This window comes from Rattus norvegicus, chromosome 6, assembly GCF_021556685.1.
Source record: "Rattus norvegicus strain SHRSP/BbbUtx chromosome 6, alternate assembly SHRSP_T2T, whole genome shotgun sequence".
Taxonomy (NCBI): Eukaryota; Metazoa; Chordata; class Mammalia; order Rodentia; family Muridae; genus Rattus; species Rattus norvegicus.
Window position 1 is genome coordinate 13,195,793 of NC_141539.1, and position 8,762 is coordinate 13,204,554.

The 8,762-nt window shown below is 48.2% G+C and overlaps 1 pseudogene; it reads right to left on the minus strand.

Moving 5' to 3' along the window:
* Window positions 1–7,885: 7,885 nt before the first annotated feature.
* Window positions 7,886–8,267, minus strand: Rps15a-ps4 (ribosomal protein S15a, pseudogene 4; annotated as a pseudogene).
* Window positions 8,268–8,762: the final 495 nt, after the last annotated feature.

Sequence of the window (8,762 nt, forward strand, 5' to 3'; positions counted from 1 at the left end):
TGAAGAGACTGAAGCATGGGACGATTGATTACATGTGAATTATGAGAACTACACAGGCTCCCCTCCCCCCCAAAGAAAGCCAGGTGTGGCCGGAGTCTTTTGTAATCCGAGCACCGATGGAGAGGAGACAGCCAGTGCTAGAGACCAGCGGGCTAGCCCGTCTGCCCTGACCAGCAAGCTCCACGGTCCCTCAGACCTGGTTCCTGTGTCAAAATAAAATTAAATAAGGCAGAGAGTGATAAGGGGAGGTGCCTGACGTGACCCCCACATGTGCATCAGGGAGGCAGGTCTGTACACACGTGCACAGACATACAGCACCCACACTTTCGCCTTTTGTCTTTCCTAAGACAACATTTTTATCTTTTTCAAGACAATTTTTATTTATCATTTTATTCATGTGTCTCTGTGTGTAGATTTTCAAGCACGCGTGCAGTGCACAAATGCAGTGCATGTGCGGTGGGTGTGTCTTAGGGTTTCCATCGCTGTGAGCAGACACCATGCCCAAGGCAACGCTTATAAAGGACAGCATTTAACTGGGGCTGGCTTACAGGTTCAGAGGTTCAGTCCATTATCATCATGGTTGGAAGCGTGGCAGCATCCAGGCAGGATGGTGCTGGAGAAGGAACTGAGAGTTCTATCTGGATCCACAGGCAGTCAGGAGAAGACTGGCTTCTTCATGCGGCTGGGAGAAAGCTCTCATTGTTTACACCCACAGTGACACACTTCCTTCAAGGCCACGCTCACTCCAACAAGGCCACACCTCCTAACCGTGCCACTCCCTTGCCAAGCACTTCAACCACCTCACAGTGATGTGCACAGTGCCCATGGAGGCAGGAGGGACAACAAAGGACAGATCTCTCTCTGCTGCAGTTCCAGTCACCTGATGTATGTGCCGAGATTTGAACCCCAGCCCCCTGAAGATGAACCCCAGTCAGGAAGATGACTCCTTGATGGAGTGACCTCTCCAGCCTATTTCCTTCTTCACATGTGGCTTCTAGAAAGTTGAAGTGACATCATAGTTTTCTGACAGTAACGTTAGTCCAGGGGGCTGGGGAGGAGGTGACCTGGACACTAACTGCCGGTGTCAGACACACACAGCAAGGGAGGCTGGGTCATGAACCTGTCCTCAGATAGAACCAGGCTCAGATTGGAACCAAACCATTATTACATTTAGGAGGAGTTCGGAGAGGAAAGGGGGTTCCACTGTTATGAACTGGATCTCCAAATTCTGCAGTTTGCTCTGAACTTCTGGCTTTCCATTTAGGCCGGACAATGGTAGGGTGTGGTCTTGTAAAAATCCTTTTGTCAGTGCTCTTAACCGCTGAGCCGTCTCTCCAGCCCTAGAACAGCGGTTCTTAGCCTGTGGGTCACATCATATCAGATATTCTGCATATCAGATATTTACATTATGGTTATAGCAGAAGCGAAATTACAGTTATGAAATGGCAGTGAAATTATTCTGTGGTTGGGGGTCAGCACGGCATGAGGAACGGTATTTAAAAGTCTCAGCATTGGGAAGGTTGAGAACCACTGCTCAGAAGGTGAGGGCTACAGTACTGCTTCTGTTACTGGCTTCTTGGTTGTTCTTTTCTTCCAGTACAAGCAACACTCAGGAGTTAGGCACTGGTAGAGGGCCGGAGCCAGCAGAATTACGTTATATGCGAAGGAACCCATCAAGTTGCTTAAACAGATTATCTTGAAATTTAATAAGCACAGATGGTTTTATTTCTATTTCCCTCCCATACCCATTAGGGTTTTCTAATTCTCTCCATTTCTCCTTCCCTCCCTCCCTCCTTCCCTCCTTCCCTCCTTCCCTCCCCCTCTCTCTCTTTCTCCCTCCCTCTCTCTCTCTCTCTCTCTCTCTCTCTCTCTCTCTCTCTCTCTCTCTCCCTCTCTCTGTCTCTGTCTCTCTCTCTCTCTCTGTGTCTCTCTGTCTCTCTCTCCCTCTCTCTCTCTCTCTCCAGACAGGATCTTAGCTATGTAGCCCAGTCTGTTCTTGAACTACTGATTCTCCTGCTTTTGCCTCCTGAGTGCTTCTGGGATTACAGACATGTGCTACCACAGCTAGTTTTTTTGTGGCATAGGACACCAAATCCAGAGCCTCCTACACACCAGGTAAGGATTCCACAAGTCTCCAGCCCAGTGCAGTGCATGCTAAAGGAGGCAGAGAGTTTCGGAGAAGTCGGAAGAGCTCCTCCAGCATCCTGTGGAGGTGTGTGCAGGCCCAATTGTTGAAAATGGAGGCTGTTTGTGATCTAAGGGCTTCTGCAGGGCTCTGAATTTCAGCCTCCTCATCTGCCAGGAGACTGTGAACTCCATAAAGCCAGCTCCCCTTGAAATGGAGGGTACGCCTGGCTGAGAACCCAGTCATAGGGAAGTTTGAAAGTTCCTAGGCTCCACGATGGGCATCTCATGACCTTTTCTTTCTAGGCAGCATCAGATGGGAGCAGGTTGCAGAGAGGCCTGCTGGGAGCGGAGGTTACTCTGCCGCACACAACCCCTGCTCCAGCCCCTGACACTCTAGTGCCCACTTCTGAGTCCTGAGAAAAGTTTATGGTTCCAGAAAATCTAATTATGCAAAGCCAAGCAATGACAAACATTTCACAGTGTTCCTTCCTGGCCCAACCTACCTGGCACTGAGACCACGAAAATAACCCCTGTAGCACTCATCAAGCATTAATCAGGGGTTTAAGTTGGCTCGAAGCCTGGTCTAATTGGATAGCATGCCACTGCCCAGCTCTGGGACAGTCATAGCATGCTGTTTTATTGCTAATGGGCTCAGTGTTCGGGAGGAAAGAACGTTTGCCCACCATGCTTGACGTCTATACTAAATTGCCCAAGAGTTCGTTAGTGCTTGGCCTTCAGTCTTTCACCTAGTCTTCCTTCTGGTCACATTTCCAGGGAGAGTAAAAGTGGGGGGTGGAAAACAAGCCTCCCGCCCAGGCCTGGGTCTGGAGTCTGACATGGAGTTAGCGTCTCTGGAGCACACATGGAAACCCCAATAGCACGAGAGCAAAGAGGAAGTCCTTCCAGAACAGACCAGTGAGCTCGAGAGAATCACGAGTATCACCATGTACACCCATGCACATCATAGATGACGCCATCTTCGTCTCCTGATGCGTCTGTCACCAGTGTCTAGCAGACACCCCTGCCCAGAACCGTCCCATCTTTGTTTTGATGTGCCTTTATTGATGGGATCCCATTGCTTGCTTGGACTCCTAAGAACGGTAGTGACTCTTTCTTCAAGGGCTCAGAAACCTCCTTTCCTGGTTGGAATAGCAGAAGAGTAGTAGAGAGTGCCTGGTGACCCAGGCTGGCTTCCATGTGTGCTCTCAGGATTGTGGGCTCACGTGCCCACACAATACGTAACACGCCCACTTAGGTACAGTCCTATAGAGCAGCAGTTCTTAACCCCTGGGCCTCTGTTGGCAAACCTCTGGGTCCAAAATATTTACACTACGATTTATAACAGCAGTAATATTACAGTTATGAAGTCACAATGAAGATAATGTTATGGTGGGGGGGGTCACCATAGCGTGAGGAATCGTGTCAAGGCTCAACAGCGTTAGAAAGGGTAAGAACCACTGTTCTAGATGCTTTATGAATTTCTAAATTTCTAATGTAAATTGAGCAGCCACGGAACCCTCCTGTTTGTGCTAGTCAGGATGGCGACACATACCTTTAATTCCACCACTAGGGAGACAGACAAGAGGTCCAGGCTAGCCTGATCTACACAGTGAGTTCCTGGCTAGCCAGGGCTAAGCAGCCTCTGATAATAATAACAGTGATGTCATATTTATGGCGACATATAGGAAGAGTCAACAAGGCAGTGAGTGAGGAGAGGGGTTTTAAACCCATCAGATGAGAAGGCAAACCAAGAATCTGAGCCGGGACCCTCAAGAAAGTCTCACAGAGACCCTCCCCGCAAACACCAAGTGCCAGGGGCTCCTGCAACCCCACCTTCTGTCTCTACAACTCTCTCTCTTTCTCTGTTTTTCCTTTCCTTTCTTTTAAACCTATTGGTTAGTTGGAAGGAATGCCATGTTCTCAACCATTTCTTTACTTTAAATCTTTTGCGCGCACTGGTCTATAATTACCAGCTACACGTGGATGACTCCTCCAGGACTCCTCAACACCCTCCTCTGAGTTCCAGCCTGGTGCCATCGGCTGCCTGTGCTCCGTCCAGTCCTGGAGTTCTTAGATGCACCCCAGCTCAATGAACACCAGTAGAAGCCTGCAGCTTCCTGCTTAAACCTTCAGCTCTCCCATCCTTCCATTTCCAAGAGAAGGATGAAGCCGGACAAACTCTGTGGTGCTCCTCCCCCACTCTGGTGTCCCCCTCCCCCTCCTCTGGAGTCCCCCTTCCCCTGTACCAGCCACCAGTGCAGACCCTGTTGGAACCCCAGTTAGTCTACTGTTCTAAGCTGAGGATACTGGCGTTCCACGGGTGTACACAAAGCCTTCTCCAAGGTTCTCTCATCTGACTGAAAGTGGACACACCTGGGGACTGGGGCATTCACAACCTCTCTTCAGGGCAGCTTTTACTGTCAAGAAAGACACTGTACTGGCTGGTTTTGTGTGTCAACATGACACAGCTGTAAGGCGTTTTCTCAAGTAGTGATCAAGGGGGGAGGGCCCAGCCGTTGTGGGTGGTGCAGTACCTGGGCTGTTATCATGGGTTCTATAAGAGAGCAAGCTGAGCAAGCCAGGGGAAGCAAGCCAGTAAGTAACATCCCTCCATGGCCTCTGCATCAGCTCCTGCTTGAGTTCCAGTCCTGACTTCCTTTGGTGATGAAGAGCAATGTGGAAGTGTAAGCTGAATAAACCCTTTCCTCCCCAACTTGCTTCTTGGTCATGATATTTGTGCAGGAATAGAAACCCTGACTAAGATAAATTGGTACCAACCTAGTGGGGTACTCTTGTGACAACCTGACCATGTTTTGGGGAGGACTGTGGAAGGACTTTGGAACTTTGAGCTAGAAGAGCCATTGGGTGTTAAGAGCTCTGTGGGATGTTCTGTAGGAGCCTGGAAGATAATGTTGAGAACAGTGCAGAAGATGGAGGCCTGGCTTGTGAAATTTCAGAGGGAAGATTAAAGACTCTTACCAGAGCCATGTTGTTTTGATTGTGAAGATTCTGTGGTTTTGGTTGGCTGGGGCTGAAGAATCTGCTGTGATTAACAAGATACCAGAACTACCAAAGCGAACCTTTTGAGTTATGGGACGATTGATGCTGGTGAGCTGGAGCTAAGAAATTAGTGGTGACTAAGAAGAGACCAGCATCATTGAGGTGAGAATTTCTGGGAAGTGTTTGAGAGCACAAAGAGGCTGTGTTCCAGAGTGTCCCCACCAGCGGGGACCCAGTTATTCAGGGTCCCGAAGGGGCGCTACCCTTGGGCCTAAATGGGGGGCGAGAGAAGAAGGAGACCAAGCAAGATTCTATTGTCAAGGTCTCGTTTATTGGGATGAACGTTACAGCTTTTAAGGCCTTCAGGTAGGGGGAGTGACCTTTGTGAAATATGAAGGAGGGGGAGATGAGGGTATAGGCAGTGATAGCTGGAGGCAAAGAGGTCAGACGATGAGGTCAGGTGGTGGAGACACTGGGTGTTGACTGAGGAGATAACTGGTATCTGCTCGAGCTGAGGCATCCCTTGAATGTTATCTTCCTGTGCCGTAAATTCATGGGAGAGGCCTCTGTCCAACAATCTTAAGACTTATGGCAGTCGGGCTGGAGAGATGGCTCAGTGGTTAAGAGCATTGACTGCTCTTCCAGAGGTCCTGCGTTCAAATCCCAGCAACCATATGGTGGCTCATAACCATCTGTAATGAGATCTGATGCCCTCTTCTGGTGTGTCTGAAGACAGCTACAGTGTACTTCTATATAATAAATATAATAAATAAATCTTTAAAAAAAAAAGACTTATGGCAGTCATCTTAGGGGTGAATATCTGTGGCCAAACAGCCCAGAGACACCTAGCCACTTTGAGCCATGCAGTCAAAAAGCCGCTAGGCCCAAATCCAATATGGCTCCCTACACCAGAGATAGCCAAGGTTGTACCTCGTGCTGCAGCTGTACTTGGTAATGTGTAAGAGTCACCCAGGTGATACTGGTTTTGAAGGCATGAAGGGGTCATGGAGAGTAGCTGAGGCTGGTCCCCGTGAGAGGCCATGGAAGGACATTGGTGAAGATGCAGCCTCAGTTGCAGTTGATGGCCCAAGACTGAAAGAGTCATGCAAAGGAGTTGAGGCTTGGCACCATGAAGAGAGCCTGTGAGAGGCTATTGGTGAAGCCTTGCTGGAAGACAGAAGCATTTTGGAGAAGCCTGTACTCCACTGCTGCTGCTGTTCTTGGTGGTCATCTCATGGTACCGGCATCTGGAGCCCAGAAGACAAGGTGTGGGCTACAAAGGGCAGAGCTGGAGAAGTGACCCAAGTCCTTGGAGGAGCCTAGACGATCGTGAGTGGATCCTAGACATTGGACAGTTAATTTGATTTCACTTTTGGTTGTGACTGTGCCCTGATATTTCTCCCTCTTGAAGTAAGACTTAAGAGTTTTTTTCTTTTCTTTTCTTTTTTTTGGAGCTGGGGATCGAACCCAGGGCCTTGCCCTTGCTAGGCAAGCACTCTACCACTAAGCTAAATCCCCAACCCCGACTTAAGAGTTTTAAAATGATTTTGAATTTTAAAAGATATTGGACAATTTAAATGGTTTGAACTTTTATTATGTAAAGACTGTGGGACTCTTAAAGTTATTTAGATCTTGGGGATGAATAAGAAAGTAAGGGTTGAGGCTTAATAGTGATGTGTTTGTGTGTCGAGTTGACAAGGGGTCAATTGTACTGGCTGGTTTTGTGTGTCAACTTGACACAAGCTGGAGTTATCATAGAAAAAGGAGACTCAGGGGTTGGGGATTTAGCTCAGCGGTAGAGCATTTGCCTAGCAAGCGCAAGGCCCTGGGTTCGGTCCCCAGCTCCGAAAAAAAAAACAAAAAGAAAAAGGAAACTCAGTTGTGGAAATGCCTTCCTGAGACCCAGCTGTAAGGCATTTTCTCAACTAGTGATCAAAGAGGGAGGACCCAGCCTGCTGTAGGTGGTGCCGTCCCTGAAATGGCAGCCTTGGGTTCTATAGGAGAGCAAGCTGAGCAAGCCAGAGGAAGCAAGCCAGCAAGCATCCCTCCATGGCCTCTGCATCAGCTCCTGCTTCCTGACCCGCTTGAGTTCCTGTCCTGACTTCCTTTGATGATGAACAGCAATGTGGAAGTGTAAGCTGAATAAACCCTTTCCTCCCCAACTTGCTTTTGGTCATGATGTTTGTGCAGGAATAGAAACCCCGACTAAGACAGACACCAAGAGGAAATCCCTCAGAGTTTGATGAGTACCAGAGAAACTTGAAAGACAGCTAATACCTGACCATACCTGAATAATTACAACCTTTCTTGTTGCACACTCATTTTCCTGGAAATTCATTTAATCCCATAAGCACTTTTCACTGGTGTGCTTTTCTCCATTCCCTGCGATGTTAGGTGCATAGTTCTCTGACTTTTAAAATTGTAATTATTTATTTATGTGTTTGGAAATTTTGCCTGTACATATGTCTGTGCACCACACCTACTTTTGGTGCTAGCAGGGGTCAGAAGAAAGCATCAAGTTCTGAGAAACTGGGTAAGCCATGTGGGTGCTGGGAATTGAACCCAGGTCTTCTGGGAAAACAGCCTGTGCTCTTAACTATGAGCCATTTCTCCAGCAACAGCAGCAAACTGTCCGCCGCCCCCCCCCCCACACAGCACCTTTTAAATAGTATCTTGCCATGGAGCCCAGGCTGAACTCAAATTCTTTCTTTCTTTTTTTTCCACAGTCCACAGAGGCTTTTTATTCATGCTTTATATTTTAAAAAAGAGATCCCAGGATTTTCCCTTCTGTATGTCTTCGTCTTGCCTCTTCGTTGGCCATGATGCCAGCCAAGGTTGTCAGCACAATAAAACCAAAGTGCCATGATGGGACAGATTGTTCTGCCACTTCTCTAGGTCTTTGAGTTGAACATCAAATCTAGGGCTTATAACTCCACACTTGTTCAAGCTTCCTGTGATGTTCACAATGATCTTCCCAGCCCTGTGATCATCAATGATCTCGGATTCACCAATGTATCCAGGCCTCATCATCACAGTCAAGAACTGGACGATGACTTTGGAACACGGCCCGAGAGGACCTGGCGTTTGCCCCTCTTCTCAGCGTTGTTGCTGCTCTTGAGAACATCCGCCAGAACATTCATTCGCTCTGGTGACGGCGAGAGAAGATGGCAGGAAGAGAGTGGGAGGGGCAAATGCACGGAGTTATGGGCTAGAATTCTTTCTAAAACATCTTTTTAAGTTGGGCATGGTGGCATATTACTTTATTCCCAGCACTGGGGAGGATTTGAGGACACAGCCTGGTCTACATAGGCAAGTTCTAGAACAGCTGGGGCTGCATAATAAAAGCCCTCAAAGCGAAGACGTTTTAATTAATTCATTAATTTTGTTTTTTGAGACAGGTTTTACTGTGTAATCCTGGAACTTTGTGCTGTAGACCAGGCTGGCCTCAAACTCATAAGCTCTGTCTGCCTCTGCCTTCTGGGTGCTGGGACCAGAGGTGTGCACCACCACTGCCAAACTAGCTGACATCTTAAAAAAGATATTTATTTTATTCTTAACGTGTGTGAGGGTCTGCATGTGTACCTTGTGCATGCCTGGTGCCCAGGGGCATCAGAGTCAGAGCCCCTGGAACTGGA